Below are 22197 nucleotides of genomic sequence, written 5' to 3' on the forward strand. Positions count from 1 at the left end.
TCACTTAGTTTCGATTCAAATACCTTTCAAATATTTTTCATAAGCCTTCTTTTTTTTTTTTTTTTATGCGAAGAGCGAATATTTCAGCTTTACTTTTTCGATATTTTAATATTTGTTGGTATTTCAAAATGTTTCGATATTTTACCTCCAAGAAAGTTGAATTACATATTCATCGGTTTGCACCGCAATTGAATAAGGCTATAGAGTTTTTTTCATGGGAGTGGTCATAGTTCTTAACGTTCTGTTGTGCACCGTAAACAAAAACGAAGTATTTTTGGTGTATATCACTCATTTTAGTTTTGGAACTTCTTAGAATTTGTATAGAATAAAAAACAAATTCTGACCAAAGCATATACTATCTAATCAATATTAGCGTTACAGTTTCGGCAAAGTATCTTTGCCTTTTCAGAATCATTATCAAATACAATTTCTAAGACTACAACTTTCATGTCTCAGAAAGTGAGAAGAGATCATATTTAAGAACCAATAAGACCCATCCTTTCATTTTTAAGAATTTCTAATTGATTACATATTTGCAACTTTTAATGGTACCACTTACACTTGAAATCTTAACCTTTTAATTGGCACACTTGTGTTATTTTAATGAACGACTTTCACTTTCGAGAACCTTAAAGTTTTAATTGGCTATCTGCTACTGGAAACACCTGTTTTACCTTTTCTTTCTTACTTGCTTTATCCAATATCTTTCTCCATACGTTATGTATATTTAGTCCACTCTTTCATTTCGTAAATTTCTCTCTTTTTTTCATTTCACATCCATTCCGCTTCTTTCCATTTTCTTATAATGCGTCTTTTCTCTCTTTCCATTCCCTTCTATACTTCTCCAGTCTGTTTCATGTCCTGTGTTCTTCACATGTTTAAATATTGCGTTACTATTCCTCTTCAATCTAACGTCCTCCTCGTGTTGTTTAATTGTTTGTTCCAACCTCTTTCCTGTTTCCCCTATATAACTCATAACACATTCTTTGCATTTAATTTTATATACAATTCGTTCATCAGTTAGTTAAATCTCTATTTTCTTAATTTTGTTATTTTTCAATGCATCTAACATTCATTCTTCTGCTCCCTTTTATGTATGTCCATACTAGTCTTTTTTTTTTTTAGTAAGTTCTTCAGGACTTCAATTTATCTCTTATGCTCTCTATTCCAAACCATCTTTTATTTTCTTCTCCTGTATCTCCTTTCACTTTCTTCTCTCTTCTTCCCTCTTCTTTCTTGCTATTCATCTTCAATCTAGCTTCACTATATCCATTCTGCACTAATAAACCATAGAACTGCTCTACGTCTTCCTTTCTCTTCTCTTCATCACTATCATCGTTATCCTTTTCTCTATGTTTCTAATAAAATTCTGTTTAGTTCTTTCATCTACATCGCTCTTTCTATGTCAATAAATATGTAATCAATTAGAAATTGTTAATAATGAAAGGAAGGATCTTACACAATGTATTGGTTCAGAGATATGAGCTCCTCTCATTTTCTGAGATATATATAAGGTGTGGTCTTAGAAATTGTATTTCATAATGTGTCTGAGGAAGGTAAAGTTACTTTGCCGAAACTATAACGCTATTATTTATTAGATATTATATGCTTTGGTCAGAATTTGTCTATTATTCTATTTTTGCTGCATCTGCCAGTGCTTGACATTTTGTTATTTTATTCCTCGTGATTTTTTTTTTCATAGTCCATATTAAAATGTGCTCATAATAGTATGTCGACAATTAAAACTAATTTGAACCAATTTAAAGCAACAGAAATTATCTTGTTTATATATCAATTGTTAAAGATATAACTAAATTTCGAAGGTAAGAGAGAGTCATCTGCCTCCTCGATTTCTGAGTCTACTTTTGTCTCTGTAAGTAGAGCAGTAACATTATTTAGGTTTTGCCAGGGGAGAGGAGCAAGATTTACATACAATTTGCTAAAAGGTGTGTGTTTCTCAAATTTGCCCTCTTCAAAATAGAATGATAGTCTACCGCTAGTTTACTTCAGTATTTATGTTGAAAGAAAAGATAACTATTTTTCTTTAAAAATTCTATTTTTTCTTGAGCTGGAAAGATAGTCATTGGAGTCTAATTATTTATTATTTTCCTAAGGTTGTTACTGATGGTTTATTTCATTTTCTATCAGAGCTCCAAATAGTTTTATATATAGTGCCTGAATTTCTGAGTCTGAAGGGTTAAAGTACTTTTACCAACTGAAAATTAGTTTTGAATAATTTTGTTTTTCTACTATTGGCTGTCATTTAAAAATCCAGCCGTCGATAATCCGGTTTTATATAGATTTCGGAGAGCACTTTCATATTTACTGCATTGGCGCGCCACTCTTTTCTGGGGAAGGGGGCCGCGGTGGCTCAGTGGTAGAGTACCGGCATAACCGTGGGACATAAAACTCAGATTTCATTTCATTTTTTCTTTTCTGGAGAAGCCATTTACATTTTGATGGCACTATACTTGACAATCAGTTGTTGTCTTAGTTGCACCTGCTAATAGACATACCTGCTAACAGACATTTCTTTTAATGTTATCATTTATTTGCTGTTGCAAAGTTCCGCTATGGATTCAGCAGAGAAAATAGGTGGTGTAAAACGTAAACAGTGTGCGTTCGTTTTCTTTAAACCACTATACAGTAAGTAAGGGGGAACTAAAAGGTTGAGTGCTCTGTTTTTATTTCTAATCGTGCGGAAAAATTGCCTCTTGATGTTAAAAGACAGAAATAAAATTATTAGGGTAATGGAGCATGCGTTGATGTGCCGCAAGTTAGTTAAAGTTTCATAAATGAAAATTTTAATGAAATCTTTATAGTCCCACGGTTATGCCGGCTAGGCTAAAGGAGACGGTGATGATGAGAAATAAATTAAATGGTGGAATGAAGAAAGTGGGAAGAAACGGGAAAACCCGAGGAAATCCACACACACGGTGTTTGTCCACCACAAAGTTCACGTGGCGGGCTGAGATCGAACTCGGGTCCCCAAGCACCAGAGGTGAACGCTCTACCACTGAGCCACCGCGGCCCCCAAAGTTTCATAAATATAGCATTTCTTGTGTATTTAAAATTGACTCACTATTTTCAATTATGTCTTTAATTAGTTGTATTTTTATTGCTCTTTCCCCCAATTTCTAATATACTAGCTCACTGTTTCCGTAACATAAAGCACGAGTGCTTCACCTGATCATAACTACCCCTTTATCACTTTCCGTTTCGACTATCAAATCGTAGGCGAGACCAAACACCGTTTACATAGTTCATGGCCATATAGAAAATGTATTAAGGAAACGATACCCCTTTCACTCTTCTATTTGCATTATAAAACCTATTTTCGCAAGTGCAACGAAATACAGTCATCAGTCCAGTACACACAACAGTATCTATTGACAGTTCTATTTATTTTGAATTGGGCTTCGTAAGACCAAACAATGCTACCCATAAATCCCAGTTCTCGTGTAAACACCTGCTGAGCTTACAAAATTATACCCTGTGATCTGGATCGTCAGCACTTAGCTGTTCCACCAGCCTTAGAATGTACACAAGCAACTTACCTTTTTTCAGTATGCGTAGCAAGCTACTCTTACTTACATCTTTGCCTTGAAGATTGTTATGGTAAACGCTGAACGAGTTCCAGTGCCGCAAATGAGGATTTAACAATTGTAACCGTACAAGGTCGTGTTGATCAACATTTCTTCATATGATACACTGTTACATGAACTTCAAATTTGTCTCATATATCTGTAATTGTTAGTCTTGAAGGTTAGTCCATACTCATGTCTACATTGTTTCTGAACGGCAGCAACATTCTCGAACTTCTAGCATTACTTAATAATCTGTTTCCGCTCTTCAAAGCTCAAACGTCCGTGTGCCACGTTGATGTCACTCTCTTGCTACTAACTGGGTTGACACAGCTAGACCGACGATTTTGCTGCTACCTGTTAAGAAATTATCACATTACTTTTTTTTTTCAAAAGAATTAACTTTTGTAGGTTTGAAAAGTAAATTTTGTAAGAAAAAGTACATATACATTTTTTGACATATCATGTATTTACAGCAATTAAAACTTCCAAAATCCGACAGTCTTCAGATCCGGAAGTTGTCGGATTTTACTATTAACCTGTACAAAATTAATTGTTTATTGTTCTTATCTTTATCCTTTTTATTTTTTAGAAAATTGCATGATTGTTTAATTTGTTTCTATCTTGTTTCAAATACTTAAAATAATAATAACTAGCTGAACCTGCGCTGTCTATTCAGGGCATCGTTCTGTTATAACATGAGTCTCCTTCCCACTGTGCAGGTCTCCTTACTCACACAAGCAAAGGATAGGAGACTCACAAAGGAAGTGAATTGCTATGTATAGATGTTGGAGTGAGTTTGTAGCAAACTTGTAGAAGTAACACGATATCAAGTGGAAATATGTTTTTTTTCTAATAAATCCATATTGGTCCGAGCACGCCTCATTGCGTGTCTTGAGGCCTTTGAAGTTGCCAGCATACAGTAGGTTTCGCCATTCAGATTTAAGCAAAGCGCCTGCAATGTCCATCAACCCGCCATACATAACTTCTCTACTGGTTGCGTAACACCGTAGTTTTGGCCTGCAACAATGTTAATCTTCTGGGCTCAAAACCGCCCCTAAAATGTTGAATAGAACAATAATGACATGATTTTTGAAAATTTGAATGAGAACTGGACAATCTACTCAAAATTTGGAATCGACCAGTGAAAACGGCACGTTTCTAGCACTTGTGGTTTTCGATATATCATTATCGAAAGAACTGCGGACAAACATATAAACCCAGTATTGTAATATAGAGATTATAAACATTAAAATAATACAAAAAATTTAGTCATTTTTCAATTATATTACAGCTATGTATGATAGTGCAACAGAAAAGCGTGTAGTAGGGACCGTAGTGGCTCAGTAATAAAGCATTCGCCTCTGGTGCGCGGGGTCCCTGGTTCGATCCACGCTCGCGCCAAGTGGACTTTGTGGTAGACAAACACCATGTGTGTGGATTTTCTCGAGGTTCTCCCATTTCCTTACACTTTATTTGTTTCACCATTGCATTCATCTCTCATCATCATCGTCTCCTTTAACCTAACCGGCATAACCATGGGACGTAAAACTGAAAGATTTCATTTTACAAAAGCATGTAGTGTTTAAAAGCGAAATACATTATAAAACATATTACTACATCCATCCATCCCCTTCATCCTTCCATTGTTAAAAAGGAGAAATGTTTAAAGCTCAGTATTTCCCCCCTATCAAAGTAGCCAGGAAGTTCAAACTGAAAGGGATATCACTTTGTTTTTATTCACGGAAATCTATTGGATCGAAATTTCAATATGGCGTCGACAGTTTACATGCATTTAAAGGCAGCCCACGATTTTGAATTATATCTCCAATTAGTTTTATTTTTACTGCTCTTTCTCCCAGTTTCTGATATAATAGTCTTCCTCTTTCCGTTACATGAAGCACAAGTGCTTCACATGATCATAACTACCCTTTTATTACTTTACTTTTCGACTATCAAGTCGCAGGCGGGAACAAACACCGTTTACATACTTCATGGCCGTATAGAAAATGTATTAAGGAAAAGATACGACCTCAAAATCTATTGCTGGAAAGTATAAGCTGAAGGAGTAGAAAGGACTTTCGTCCTTTTTCTAATATAATGTATGTATGTAAAGAACGAGATTCAGAAGGGTAGAGCACCAACCAAATGGTTTAATATCTTAGACGATGACCCATTGTTTATGGATGTTAGAAACTTGAGTTTAAGGGCGGCACCGAGAGAGACAGGAATTATTTCCCTCAGGGAGTGTCCCCAGTCTTGTGATTATGGCCACCAGTGTCCATTAGCGAAATGAGGTGAAGTGTGTGGTCCGGAGCCTGATTTAGGGCCACGATTTCTGCTGGTCCTTTATTATTAGGTTAGTCAGTGGCGGAGCCGGTTTTTTTTTTTTTTTTTTTTTAAGGAAAAATAAGGAACGACGAGGCCAGTCGATGCTTTGGATAAGAAACTACTCTAGGGGAAGGAGGGGAGATGAGGTACAAAGAGAATCAGCCAATGAGAGAGCATACAGAAGCAGCAAACACTAACACTGAGATCCAAGCAGCACAGACCTTTAAAGCAAAAAAAAAAAAAAAAAAAAGTAAAGTAAAAAAATAATAAGTTGTGTAACAAGAAGAGAAAAGGTTCCGGTTTTCCGACTCTGGTTCCAGTTCCGGTGATTTTGAATCTTTTTTTTTTTCTAATACGAATGCTGCTCAAAACCATTATGGATACCTTAATCCTTTTGTAATTCAATTTTCCTTCAATTATCGATGACTAGATGTTAATAATGTGATTGAAATTACATTTACTAATATTAAAAATCAATCTTTTTGTAGGAAAACCTATTAAGTTAATCAGCTAAAAAAAATGTAGAATGGATGAGTTGTGAAAAACTCTAACGCTTACTATTTTTCTCTACATAATTCATATTGTATATCAGAGAGAAAAAGACAGATAGTTACAGAGAGTTCATGCCACAACACATAACTTTTCACCGTGATTTGCAGTTTTTGAGATATTCTCATTTTTCATAAAGGGGTAAAGGATTGCCATCAGTTTTATGGATTATGTGTTGTTTGCCACGGTATTGTTCTCTCTGGCTTATCTTATATCACAATCGTGAAGATCTATACAAAATTGACTCATAAACTGAGGGTTGCCAGATGACTATAGTATAACAATCAGATCTATTATGTTTATAAACAGAATACATATAATACAAACGGTCCCATACACGGTTACTGCTTCTGTTCCGTAACATAGTTTTGAGTATTCATTAGACATTTCTCTCCAAAGGTATTTTGTAGTATTTTAGTTTTCTCAAAATTTAAATTATATCTGAATGTTCCATTTCGTATCCTCTGACTTTGACCTTTGACATTAGACAGTACTCGATCGCTTATTAATTTATGTTTTAATGAATCTGTATATTCTAATTCTATTGAGATATACGCGGTGACTCAGTGGTAGAGCGTTTACCTCTTTTGCACGGGCCCTGGTTCGATTCCTGCTCGTTCCAAGTGGACTTTGTGATGGACAAACACCGTGTGCGTAGGTTTTCTCAGGGTTCTCCCGTTTTTTTCCCCGTTTTATTCATTCCACCATTGCCTTCATTTATCATCATCACCGTCTCCGTTAACTTAGCCGGCCGACGTAAACTGAAAGATTTCATTTCATTTTCTAATGAGATATACACAAAGTCTACTTCGCGCGAGCTGGAATCTAACCGGAGGCCTCAAGCCCCAGAGATGAATGCTTTACCGCTGAGCCCCTTTGCCCCTAAATACTTAATAGTTCAGGCGGTCGTAAATAGAAAAAGTTACAAAATGTCAACTGTAACACATGTATATATGTTAATTTACGAACCTCGAAGTTGATGCCACATAGCCCTTCTGCAATTTCTAACCCGTTTCTAATATCCCACAGCAGGCTTTCTATAGACTTAATATACTATAGAGTAGAATTTATGCACCCAGAAGCATGAAATAGATAGATGATTGTAACTTCCCATTATATTCTATTTGGTTCATAGTCCTGGGCGGCTTCTATAAGAATCCACAATGCTTTGTAGTGGACAAGGCACCATGAGTGGGGTTCTTCTGTTTCCCCCACTTTCTTCAATACACCATTTTCATTCATTCTCATCATCATCATATCCTTTAGTTTACATGACATAATCGTGGGACTTAAAACTGAAATATTTCATTTCATTTTTTTAAATATGTAAAATCTAGTTCTTTAGTCGCGTAACATAACGGAAACAGAACACTATGTAACAGGAGGTTATATTAAGAACTTCAATTATATATATTATATATGAATTATATCAATGAGAAAATACAATTATATCAATTTACTAAGTTATTGTGATATTAATGATGTTTGTGCTCATTTGTTTGGAGCTTAATATTGTCTTTCAGGAGCGAGTCTAATGAGACCTCTTTCGTCCATAAGACGAGAACACTTACCACTTGGTCCAAGGGATCCAGGTGTTTATGAATCTTCAAGATAATGAGATCTGATAAGATCGAAATGCAAATACTGTGGCAAAATCGTGGCAAACAACGAGTCGCGGCAAAGAACAGGCCACCGTTCTATGATTGGGTAAATTTAAATTGAGTCTTATATTGTTTACCTTTCTTTAAAAAAGCAGACTTAGGCCAACAGCATTTGGAAGTAATTATGATCGTTCAACTTTATATAAAGTTGCACAAAGTCAATTCGACGGCTTAGTGTCATAGGAACGTATCTACAAGAAGTTAGTTTTTCAGAATCGCGCAAAGAAATGTTTTTTTTTTTTTTTTTCGTATTTGATTTTAGTTTTTGATAATCCAAAATGCTTTTTATTTGATCAACCATATTTAACAAGGAAGTTTGACTTAGGGGTTACAGTCATTTAATGTTAACGGTCTAATCCGCTAAAGATAGAAGTTGGTCAGTTAAAAGTATTGTAATGGCTCCTGCTAGTACAGGAAGAGATAATAATTTTACAGAAAGAAACATTGGAGCTCTGATAATGTCAGAAATGTTCGTATCTCAAAAAAACAAATTTTGTAAATACGTTCCTTTGACACTAAGCCGTCGAATTGTCCCTTCATAGCAGAGTTGCTAAAGCGTATGCTTTTCATTGAGAGTGGACCTGGCTTTGATTTCCGGTGTAGGTACTTGGGTCAGATTCAATCCAGATAGTGTTTCGGATCTCACTTTAAACTGTAGTTCATTGTCTCATATAGCATCGGTACTAAAAAGCGAGGAACACTAATCTCAAATCAACCAAGCAAATAAACGAAGGCAGGTTTCTATTAACTTGGAAGGCATCTTCTATTAACTTGTCTGCACACTGTCAACTTTCAGTTAACTTCATTCTTTGTAATCTCACGTTTCTTATCAGCTCTAACACTATATGAAACTTGAACCTACATTTTAACATAAGACTCATACGTACTCCAACTGGAGATATAAACTTGTGCTACATGTGTAGATAGAACACATTTATCCCTCAGCCATAGAAAAAATCATAGTAGAACGAAGGAAATTCCTCTGTCTTAATCAGCTAACTGTGTACTTTCAGTTTTACGCCCCACTGTTGTGCCGTGTAGGCTAAAGGAGACGGTGATAATAAGAAATGAATGAAATGGTGGAATGAAGGATGTGTAAGAATGTGTATTATGTTGTAAAATTTATACATATAAAACTAATTCCACTGATTCACTCATTACCAGATCTTTGTAACTACATATATTAGGCGTACAACCTCGAAATGTTGCATGATTACTCTTACACGTCATCATCATCATAGTAAATATTTTCTGCCTTTGTTGACACAGTCCCTTGCTGCAACTGAGAAGCTTCCGTGCACCAATGTTATATTCTATAAAGGTTGCACATAAACATGGTATTTTACATAGCCCGTATGCAACCCTTTAACACTGAGAATATTTGCAGTGTTAAATTAGCCAAAATTCGGTTGCTAGTAACCAAGTTGCTTTGTCAGTATGTAAGCATGTCGAACACCAAGTTACTGCAATTGAATATCACTTTGGTAGTTAAAACTTCGTTCATTTCACCAAGTAGCTATCTAATTTTACTGAGAGAATTAGTTAATCGAGTACGTTCAGGAGAATAAGAAAAAAAAAAGTTTGGACGGAATTGACAGGATTCGAACCACGCGGATCCACTTATCAGTAGGATAATGCCTTAACACGCTCGACTACTTTTAATTTTTTTATTCAATTATTTTCATTTGAAGAAGAATTAGAAAGTGTTATTACGTCTTACTTCATATATTCAGTACATAATATTTGTAAGTAATGAGCAAAATATTTTCGTTCTAGATTAACAGACTGTTTACAGGCATTTTTAAAAGGAAAACAATATAAGCATCTTTGTTACCACAGAGATAATTCTCCATTATATAATATATTGTTTGACCAATTAACCAAATTATAGGGTTGTCTTTCGTAAACGATTAAAACCGATATTGCTGGGAAAGTACATATAATTTCGATCAATGTATTAGACATAGTGGACAAATGACACTTATTTTCTTGTATTTTTATTTTTATTTATTTATTTATTTATGTATTTATTTATTGTACATGAGCCCAAATAGAAGCAGAGTGAGCATAGATCAAAATATGTCAATTGTATCAGGTTGATTACAGTAAGGATATTGGTTTACCAGAAATACACCAATAAGTTGTAACTTTACCTGTGTAGGAACAAGGTAATTTATGATCGTCTACCATAAAGTATTAATATTAGTAGAGAGAAGGATGTTATGAATATTGCTCCAGGTCAATGATCAGTTTTTGCTGGGAAGGACTGTAGTACAAATGTGCATGTAAAAATCTGGTAAACAGTTTGATATTTTTACATTTAATAGGAGGTTTGCTTGAGGTAAATTTACCTGGCAAAATCACTGTCCAAACTAATTATATATTAGGCATTGTTTGGCTAATTAATTTGTTTGGCTTGACACAGACTTTTTTTTATTTAATTAATTATTTTCAGCTTTTAAGCACTTAATATTTTCTATCTTTTAGCACTTTTATTATTTTCTATTTTATTATTATTTTTGTTGAAGTCGGTTAATACATTTTTCTTTTAAGTTTTTTCTTTTCTGTTTTTTTAGTGTCCTTGAATTTAGTTTTCATTTTAATTTATTTCTTTTTCCAGATTTGTTACCTCCAGTCTTTTAGTTAGATATCTGAACTGAACGTAGAACAATAACTTCCTATAAAATGTGTCGGTCTGAGAAACATGCGTGATCATAAGTCAATCTACGTGTCACCGAATTATACGTGAACTTACACACGATATCAACACTATCATCTGTTGAAGTGTTTCATAATATAACGATAAAGACTTTCATTAGATTACGACGAAATTTACGTGGAATCTACGAGAAAGTGTAATCTTTAAAACTGAAAGAAAAAGAATAATCAAAATTGAAACATGTTTGGAAGTTATGCGTAAAAATGCACAGAACGAAGTCGCTTAGTAACGATATTAACACTGTCAACCGTTGAAGAACTGTATAGTCTAGCACCAAAGACTATCACTAGATCGTAATGAAGTTTATGAAACCACTGCGAGAGAAGACATTCTCTATTCAAGCTAAAATAGAATAGAAATCCGAAGTCCCAGGAGCGGATCCAGGACAGACTTTTGGGGGGAGGTGGTGGGTTGTAATACTGCTACTTAGAGCTATTTGTAAGACTCTAGGATGGGTTTTATTTATAAATAAAATAAGAAAGTTTCCTCTCCTGGGGGTCATCCGTCCCGATCACCCCCCGGGATTCGCCCCTGCAAAATTCATGCAATTATGTTGAGGTTATTCAAGATTATACGAACAATTATGACATGAACACTGTCAGTCATTACGGAGCTTTATTTTCCAGCTAGCAAAAAATATTGTTAGATCTTCATGAAGTTTGTATGAGACCTCCAGGAATAAATATCAAATAAACAAACACGAAAGAAATGAAATGAAATCATTGAGTTTTACGTCCCACGCTTATGCCAGCTAGGCTAAAGGAGACGGTCGTGATGAGAAATGACTGAAGTGGTGGAATGAAGAAAGTGGGAGGAAACGGGGGAACCTCGAGAAAACCCACACACTCTGTGCTTGTCTACCACAAAGCTCATTTGACGCTAGCTGGAATCGAACCGGGGATCCCATGCACCAGAGGTGAACGCTCTACCACTGAGCCACCGCGGCCTCCCACAAACACACAAGAATTATTAAACTCAGTGGAACTATGTTCACGCGTACCAGTAACTTGGGTATGTTAAAAATTCAGAAACACTGGGAATGAGCTTATCATAAATCCTTATTACAAAAGAAAAGTGTCCAAAGGTGATATATATATATATATACAGGGTGGGCCATTTTAATTAATCCACGGAAATATCTGAAAAATGATAAAACATAGAAGAAATGTTTCAAGTACACGTTATATATTGCTAAGGGGGAAACCCAATTCCGCCAAAAGTACCCCTCCCCGCCCCTCGTAAATGGGGGTAACAGGGGGTAACTTTGAAATGTCAAATGGGAACATGGGTCGAGTAATACCTCGTTCGAAAGGTCTTGGAAAACTAAGTAACGCTGTACCAAAAGATGTTTCATATTGTGCACTAGTTTCAAAATGGCCGCCATAATATGGTTTGGAAACTCCAGTACCCGCAGTATGAAAACCATGGAAGGTAAATGAATGGAACAAAATTGAAATACGTAAATATCATAGGGCATATCGAATGATGTAATCCCTGTGATCCCAATGGCCTCCCTGAAGGGGTCTTGTGGCCTAACTTCAAAATTTCAATGTCCGACCGGACAACGGTTCGGCCGTACGCTTGACCTACCCAATGCTGTTTGGAAATCAGACTTCATGCATAGAGAATTGATGCACTAAGTTAACGCGGATGCCCACAGTTACATTTTCATTAACTATTAGCATTCATGTCATATTGTGAGCTTGAGGGACGAAACGGTGTGTACGTATATCCCCGAAATGCTTTCTGAATAACCAGCACGCATTGCATAAAAGTTTCTCTTTTTTTAGTCCCTACAGCGTCATCCTTACAAACAAATATTTCAACCACACCATACCTATTTGTAAGGTTAGCCTTAATTTACGAATTAAAGTAGAGTTCTCGTCTGAACTTTCACTTTACTTTCCACCCCACTCACATACAGAGCGCAGGGAAAGATTATTTTGCAGGACTTGGATTTCTCTCTATACATTATGGCAATTTTACTCTAATATTTTTATCTCTGTTGTATTATTCTCGAGCCTTGGAACGCCTCCGTGGTTTTCCTATTTAATTTTCGTTATTTTCATTTATGTCTTACCGTATTCATACTATGGGCACTAGACGTTTCTTAGACACAGTCACCATGTCTTTGCGATCATTTTGAAAACGGTGTCTCATGTCGAAAATTTTCTTACAGAAGCTGTTTGATATTAATTTGTCTATGTAACGTGATGTTACTCGCTTCAAGCTGCTATTGAAATTTTCAAGTTGGCCCCGGATACCTTTCAGTTGGCCCTTGGAGTCACCCCGACAACACCTCTCGATGTGCCTTACGTCAGTTAGCTACTCCAGTTTTTCTTTTGTTGATTTATGTCCAATCGCTTTCATACTACCGGTACTAAACCTTTTCTCTGACACGGGTACTATGTTTCGGCGGCCTTTTGAGAACACTGCCATTTCACATCAATCGTTTTCTCCTGCAATATGTTAGATTTTGCAAGATTTATCGAACGAGGTACCACTCGACTCATGTTACTATTTGAAATTTTGAAGTTAGCCCACAAGACCCCTTCAGGGAGGCCATTGGGATCACAGGGATTACATCATTCGATATGCCCTATGATATTTACGTATTTCAATTTTGTTCCATTCATTTACCTTCCATGGTTTTCATACTACGGGTACTGGAGTTTCCGAACCATATTATGGCGGCCATTTTGAAACCGGTGCACAATATGGAACATCTTTTGATACAGTGTTACTTAGTTTTCCAAGACCTTTCGAACGAGGTATTACTCGACCCATGTTCCCATTTGACATTTCAAAGTTACCCCCCGTTACCCCCATTTACGGGGGGTGGGGAGGGGTACTTTTGGCGGAATTGGGTTTCCCCCTTAGCAATATATAACGTGTACTTGAAACATTTCTTCTATGTTTTATCATTTTTCAGATATTTCCGTGGATTAATTAAAATGGCCCACCCTGTATATATATATATATTGATTGATTGATTGATAAACCTTATTGAGCTGAACAAAGTGGTGCGTGACTGCAAAATCTCATGCGTAGTTTTCGAGAAAATTGAGAAAAAATATTAATTTCTAAACCTAAATAAGTGAGTTTAGTTTCTCAGTGTGAACTAAATGTGAATGCAAACTATGTGAATTCAATTCTCAAACTTCAAGTAGTACATCTACAATTACTTAAATAAAGGAACAAGATCAAACGTAGAACATGATCCTCAGACGCTGAATCAATATCAAAAAAGCTATTACTCGCTATCCCGTACTGTATTTGTTCCATGTTGATTAAGATTGGAAAAAAAATTGCAAATTTGAACCACTTTCGGTTTGAAAGGAGGCAAGACAGAACCTATTCTTTGCACGCGGAATTGATTGAAAAATAAATATAAAACACTTCTCGATATCTCTTACAGTTCTTGCTCGATAAGAAATCTATATTGAAACAAGAAGTAGTAGTAAATTCAACTACTGTCGCTATCTGTGATCGTTAATGTTCTATAATGATATATGTTGAAATCAAAAATGATTAATTTGAACCTTCGGTTTAAATAGAGGGCTAATGAAAAAACGGAATCTATTCTTAGAAAGGTGAATTGATTGCAAAAAAAAAAAGCTTATTGATATCTTTTATCCTTTTTTTACTACGGAAATCGAAAGTAATAATAAATTTGACCCACTTCAGGTTGTGGTGGAGTGTTGTACAGTCAGCAACATTTTTTTTTCCTTGTGATGAAATTAATTTCCTAAATAACTTTAGAATGAAAGGACAATTTGAATACAGTTTTCAGTAAATTAAAAAGAATGTAATTTTCTGTACGTTCCAGCCATACTACCGTTGTACGTTCCAGCTATACCACCGTTACACCCAAAATAAATATTAGCAAATGGAAGGAACTTTTGTCGCTGACTGTACGTAGTCATTATATGTTCTCTTGAGGCGCTGGTTCGTTTGCAAGAAAATACTTCTCTCTATCCATTAACTTTTTTCGTTCTGTGGCGGTAAACGTTGAAACAAAAAAAAAATGGCTACTTTGAACCACTTCCAGTTGGAAGAGAGGCTTGGAAATGAAACCTATTTTCGGAACTCTGAAACGATTGAAAAAAAAAACTTCTCGATATCTCTTAAGGTTTTTGCTCTAATATCTACTCTGACAGACGGACGAACGGACAAATCCTTTCTATAAGATTTCCAATACTTAAACTGCATTTGATACTACTTGTCCCTTCTGACAGCTCGCTGCGCGCACGTGGTGCTCAATGCTGTGTTACCAGCGTTTGCGTTAGGTATTGAAACGCGAAATTATTTACTGCAAGTAAACCTCAGTTTTATAAAATTAAGTAATACAAAAGAGAATTAAACAGAATGCTCTCAATAACCAACAAGTCTACAACTCAGGTTGACATTTCAATAAAACAATATGCATTTGTTTATATACAAATTGGCAACGTGCAGAAAGGGTGGAATGTTTACCATTGTAGAACGAGAGAAAAGAGCCACTATAATTGGCTGAACGTGGTTAAACACTTCTTGCCTGATTGTTATGACCACATGTAGGAAGGGGAAAAAAAAACAGAGGAAAGGAATTGTCAGAAAGGACAAGTTGTCTCAAATGAACTATAATATATAGCATGATTTGGAAGCCTAAAACAAAGGTGAACGAGAACAACGCTATTTATTGAAGTGAAACTGTTACTCAGATATGCTCTGATTAAGCTCTTCATTATAGGAATAGAGCTCCTTCGTGGCTAAGCGGTTAGCGAATGCGCCTTTGGCGTGGGGGACCCGGCTTCGATTCCCGGCGGGAGCTCATGTGGTTCGGATTCCACGTTAATCAGTAGGTCCACGTCTTATATAGCATCGCTGCTGAAAGGGGCGTTAAACTCAAAATCAACTCATTATAACAATAGAAAGAGGACAGTACATAATATGACATTAAAATTATCATTAACTTTTCAATTTATTTTTTTAGTTAAAATATTCTCCAAATATAAAATTTGTATCAGTTTAGTTCATAATGCGCTCAACAAGATAAAATGCTTGAGAATAATTTTTCATGTGTAGTAATAATGGTAATTGAAAAAGAAATGATCGATTCTGGTACAATAATGGGTAGTTTGTCGCAAATAATATGTTTTTCTTTTATTTTGCTGAAACAAATATTTTCTGGGAAAGTACAGTGTTAGCAAGCTAATTTTTTTTTTTCGTACTTAAAAATTATTGGTGATTTCTACAATATAATTAGTGTTTTAAAATGTCTAACAATGAAATCTATTGACAGATTCCAATTGACTGAACAAAATGATATGGGTAAGTGCAGGGGCTCACCCACAGTGCAGGGGCTCGCCCGGTAGTACCTAACAATAGGTTCCAGGCCTCTTCCGTCCGTTCCCTTGGACAGTATGATCATCGAAAGACGCTATCCCTCATACGTGACGAGCAAACATGGCCATAGACGCTAAAAGCCCATAAATTAGTTCCTAATCCTAATTCTAAGACTCTAATAGGGTGAAAGTATACCGTATAGTTAATGAGATATAGCCCGAAATTATAATTAACTATTAAACTTTATATTTTTTAACAATAGATATATCAAGAGATAATAAATTAATCAATCCATGCATCATATTAAGTTAAACCAAATGACATGTTTTGTGGGTAAATTCTGATGATTAATTTTCGAACATAAATAGAAAAATACGAGTTATTTTTTATGGAGCTAAAAACACTGTAGTATATCAAAATTAAAACCATGAAATTGTAATTTATGAATTTTTAAACTTTGTATAGTGTTAATTAATGCAAAAACTTAACAGCTCGCTTGAATACGAAACGCAAACTGTCTGAATTAAGTCAGAATTGTTTCCAAGATTAATTCAAATCTTATATATAAAAGAGAACGTACAAATCCTTTGTTCCCTCATCACGCTAATACGGCTGAACCAATTTCTTTCATTTTTGGGGGGTTATTAGGATTTGGACCCTAGATGGTTTTTATCATATCACTTTAATTTTTAATTACCAGTGTCTTGAGATAATTGACCATTCAAGTGTCCATAACGTACAAATCCTTTGTTAGTTCATCATAGGTAAAAATAAACGTATTTATATGCAACCCGCATGACCGTGTCACTCGGCGGGTTAACATAAATGACAGGCGATATAATGTTAACATTAGTGCAATCTACTATGGTTTTTATCATATCACTTGAAAGCGAAAAAGTAAAAATTATCTAAGTAACAAAGTTTATTGCGTTCCGGGGTGACCGCAGCGAAGCGGGGCGGGTTAACATAAATGACAGGCGATATAATGTTAACATTTACTGCAATCTTCTATGGTTTTTATCATATCACTTGAAAGCGAAAAAGTAAAAATTATCTAAGTAACAAAGTTTATTGCGTTCCGGGGTGACCGCAGCGAAGCGGGGTGAACGCTGCTAGTTATCAATAAATATTTAAACTTCATTAGTGGCTAATCTTGCTGGAAATAATGTAAGTAAAAATTAAAATTTTATGGCTACAGACTACGAGTAAATGATAAAATTAAATTAAATATTTGTTTAAAGTTCCACGATATGACTTTTAGACTAAAGGAAGCGAACGATTAAGGCAACTGAATAATGATGGGAAAATTGGTGGTGAAATAAGATTAAGGGAAGGAATGGGTGCACCCCGAGAAAACCCAGTGACGAGGTGTTCACCACAAACCTACTTGACTGGGGATCGAATCAGAGACTCTACATACCAGAGGTAAGCGCTTTACCACTGAGCCACCAAGCCCTCACAAGCTAAGAGAAGAAACCTTATCTCATGTGTACAAAAGTTAGAACATTCGGTTAGATTTTCTTCCTTTGCTTGTAGTCATATAGTATAGAATTTATTAATATGTATATAATTAGAAAACAGTTATTTAACAATCTTTATAAACGATTCAGGGAGAGGCCGAACTTCCGCTTTTTCTGGTTCACCCTTTCAGAAATTACTTACATATTATAGGATGGCGGGTAAATACTTAATATATGTAGGTAACACAAAATTACATGAGGTTATAAATACTTAATAACTTAATAATAATAATAATAATAATAATAATAATAATAATAATAATAATAATAATAATAATAATAATAATAATAACACACTAACATGGCATTGTCTCAATTTTCAAATACTCTTTCAGTTGTTTTTTCTTAATTTGCTAAAGTTTGTACCTCTCTGATACTAAGTGATAGAGTGTTCCAGACCATAATAAATTGGCATTTTACTTTTGATAGCATAATTTATAGTCTTGGTTTTTCAAGTTCTTTGTTGGCCTTTGCACTTGTACTAACTGAGTGCTTTATTTCAACAAATTGTGCTGAAAAATATAATTGCATCTTTCTTGAAGATTCTGTACATTAGGCAATTTATCCTATAAAAATAAAGTTTATCTAATTTTAGTATGTTCAGTTCGTGGACTAGCTGTTCTGTATGCGCAAGGAAATGTTCATTTCTTTTTATTATTATTCGCTTCTTGTGAAGAACGAGGAGCTTATATTTAAGCTAGCCACTTAAGTTTCCATACCATGCTTCGATTCCGTGCGATAGGTATAGTATGGGTGGATAGTCTTTACCGACGTCATTTCACTCAAGAGTCTTCACTCAGCCTAATAATCATGTGACCAGACTAGTGCATTCTATAAAGTAATTTCTCTTAACAAAAATCATTACCAGGGCCGGATTGAGAGGGTGAAAAGGTGCATGTGCACCCACTTTTTTGTAAGTACTTTTTTGTACACCAGTGGTGGCTTGTACTATATGTTGCATGGTTGTGCAACCGGATATTTTTTAATACTAAAGATATTTTTAGGTATTAAAGTAGTGTATCAGTAAAAAATAAACCTTTGCTCTTGAGCGCAAGACAGTATTGATGCATTTCTAAAAAATTGAATTAAAAAAACTGAAAGAAAGAGAGAGATTTACATTTCCAGTTGCAGCGAGCGTTGCCACTGGAAGCAGTAACGTTGAGCACATAGCGGCGAGCGCCTATCTCTTAACATGGGGTGCCTGCTTGCAGTTGCAGCTCCTTCCGCAACTGGTGCATCGTCAGCTTCTGTAATAGTTACGAATTCCTCCGCTTGACAACGCTTGACTCAATTGATAGGGTAACATACAGACGCTTGGAAGAAAGAAGTTATTCACAAAACAACTCGCAAAGAACAAATACGCGTCTGGTGGTAGTATTGTTTCTTTCTTTCTTAATATCGGGGGAGTTTTGCCCTCCCAAAGTTGGGTGGTTGTGGTTCTAAATATTCATTATAATTAAAACAGAGGAATTATCAAGATATAAAATAATTCTGTATTTTAATTTTGTGCTCGTATCGGTGCAGTTTTTAAGAACGTTTACTGCCTCAAGAACTGTCCCTATCGGTTCTCTTTCAAGCAAGATGTTTTCCTTTTTCCTGGGGGGGGGTTATTGTCATATTAGCAGCCATGCTCCAACATGGAACACCAGGAAGTATGTCTAATGAAAAACTGAAGTATAAATGTAGTCAACGGGACTTAATACTGTATTTATGATATTTCTTCCAACTCTACCCAGTTAAGTAATTTGTAATTAATTTCTCATCAATACTTTTTATGGCCATATGCTAAAGAAGATGATGAGAATGAATGAAATGTTGGAATGAAGAAAGTGGGAGGAAATACACGTACACGGTGTTCGTACAACACGAAGCCCACTTGACGCGACCTGGGATCGAACCAGGGGCCGCAAGTAATTTAGAATATAGGAAATAATTTGTGACACTGAAAGAATAATAATCTTACTATGCACAGAAGTATACATATTATTTTTGTGTTTAAAAGGTTGCTTGATTTTGTTTTCACAAAATTTCTCCAATTTAAAACATCATTACAGTTAAGAACTGAAATAAAGAAGACACAATAGTCAAACATACATGTAATATGATGCATAGAATGAATAGTAAACCAAATCAAAGCAAATGAACATTGATAATAGCAGAAATATCTAGTCCTTGCAATCGCAGTTCGTTCTTTCTTTCTGCTTTGAGATATATACCTACCATTCCCAAAAGAGAAATTCCTATATTCAAGATATTTTCAGCATCAAATTCAGTGATTTCGAGTTCACGGTTAATTCCCATCGATTGAAAACTAACAAATCATTCCAAATATTAATATTTAGTAAATCATGTCTCGAAGGAGAAAAAGTCCTACCACTGGTCTAATTCCTAGCTCTGTCTCTTTCATGCACATGATCCCGTGTTCGATTTCCGGCGAAAAGCATAAAAAATAATCTCAAATCATTCACTTTCAATAATCATCTGTCTTCTTTAGCCTAATTTGTTGGAATGTTAAACTATTTTTTATTGTTATTTTCGAAGGAAAACATCTTAGATTTCATGTTTCTTTATAGTAGAACAGCAGACAAAAATACGTGGTTACTGAAAAGGACTTTTTGTACCTTATATTCATACAAAGAAATGCTAACAAAATGCGTATTGTCGGAGGAGATGCGTGTTTCTGTACCCTAAAGAGAATAAAGCGGAAAATATTTGCGGTAGCGATGCTTTTTATTGAGAAAAAACTTGGCGAGGAGCATTTCAGATTTCAATGAAGTCAGAAAAATTTGAAGCTCGGAAAGAACGAAGAAAGACCTTTTATTTTAAAATAATGCATAGTTTATTTAATTAAATAATTTTTGTTTAACTGCATGCTTGAATATATGCAATTTCCTTGCTTTTTTTCTACTTTCGGGGTTAACGCCATCATTCATGGCTTACAGCACATACTATATATTCGATTTATCTCTTATTCAATAACACGAGTATAGAAATTTTGTACCTGGTTATATAAGTAGTTTAGGAACGTACATTGATAGTGGTTGTTTCAAATAAAGAAAATAGCTTATATATTAAATCAATATTAGAGAATACACTTTAATCAATAAATATACAAATATAGCTTAAAAAGACTTTCCTCTTCATATTTCCTGAATATTTTTTTGGATAAAACTCAAGAACGCTGGGGGATGGAAACGTTTGCGCGTATCTACATACCTTTGATATTGCAACCGGTACTTCTACAGACTACGAACCGCTACTGATATACACTATCTAAAATGAGAAACTATCAATGAAAATAGCAACACTTTCTGAAACTTTCTGCCATCACGTTTCCGTTTGGGGCTTTAAACAAAGCAGAGCTTGCAAAAGCAATAGTTTAAGTCGATTTTCGAAAGGTTTATGGAAAGGAATTCACCAAGCAAACAATATAGCATTTGTCAAGTAGGGGAGAAAACAGAAGCCAGGAGGAGAGAATTTTTTTCCTGCAATTAGTGCGACCCTCTTTAAAATATTTTCCTCAGTTCTATGCATCAGCGTTGTCAAGGGTAAAGAACATTGTCACATGTCACTTTGAAGAGTTTCAGTGTGATTGTTTATTTTGGTAGTTATTGGTACACCTCCCCTCAGACAGTCCTGGATCCGGCCCTGAATATATATATTAATATACCACACAACCACTGAGTTTTCTCCACGACAAATAAATTCTGCAGTTATTTTATTCTTATTTTGAATACAACTTTACAATATTATCCAAAAAGGCAGTTTATGTCACCTGTTTGAATGTTTGAATTGATTCATGTATAATTATTTTCTTGTTTGTCTTATTAACTTTGACCAAATTCCAACCAATATTAATGTTTAAGTTGGAAGAATCGGTTATTTCAGATGAATGAAATTATGGAATCATGTTGGATCAAACACTCTAAGCGTTTTATTGAAAAGAAACTCTTCGTAGTTGTGTTCCCAGTTTCAAGAATCAGTTCCGGTGATTCGTGCAGGCGACTCAGGAAGCATCACTAATAAACTTTGAGGAGGAGGAGGAGAGGCGTTGTGTTTTCCTTGCCTTCTCTCGTTTTTTGTTTGTTGTTATTTCATTAGATTAAAAAAAAAGAAGGTAGGAGGAACAGCACACACTCACACACACACAAAATGAAGGTGACAAGGGAGAACATTGGCTTGAGTGGCCTGGGCGAGCATGTGGCAAAAGTGGAAGGAGTGTATACATGTATGAGAGAGAGAGAGGAGGGGATGAATTGCTGTAGGTTGAGTTTTTGGAGGAGAGACTTTGGATGAGATGTTTTCGACTCTAGAGGATGACACGAGAAGATAGCTTAGGAGCATGAGAAGGAGAGAGAGAGAGGATGGTGCAAAAACTGGGTTTGGGTGTAGTTAGAGGAGAAAAGCAGGAAGAGTAAGGGTGGAGGTGACCTGAGTGATGGTCAATCACGGAAATTGAATTGAGAGAGAAATGGGCCGAAGGTTGTTTCAATCTTTTCCAGTGG

This window comes from Thermobia domestica, chromosome 10, assembly GCF_964235325.1.
Source record: "Thermobia domestica chromosome 10, izTheDome1.hap1.1, whole genome shotgun sequence".
Lineage (NCBI taxonomy): Eukaryota > Metazoa > Arthropoda > Insecta > Zygentoma > Lepismatidae > Thermobia > Thermobia domestica.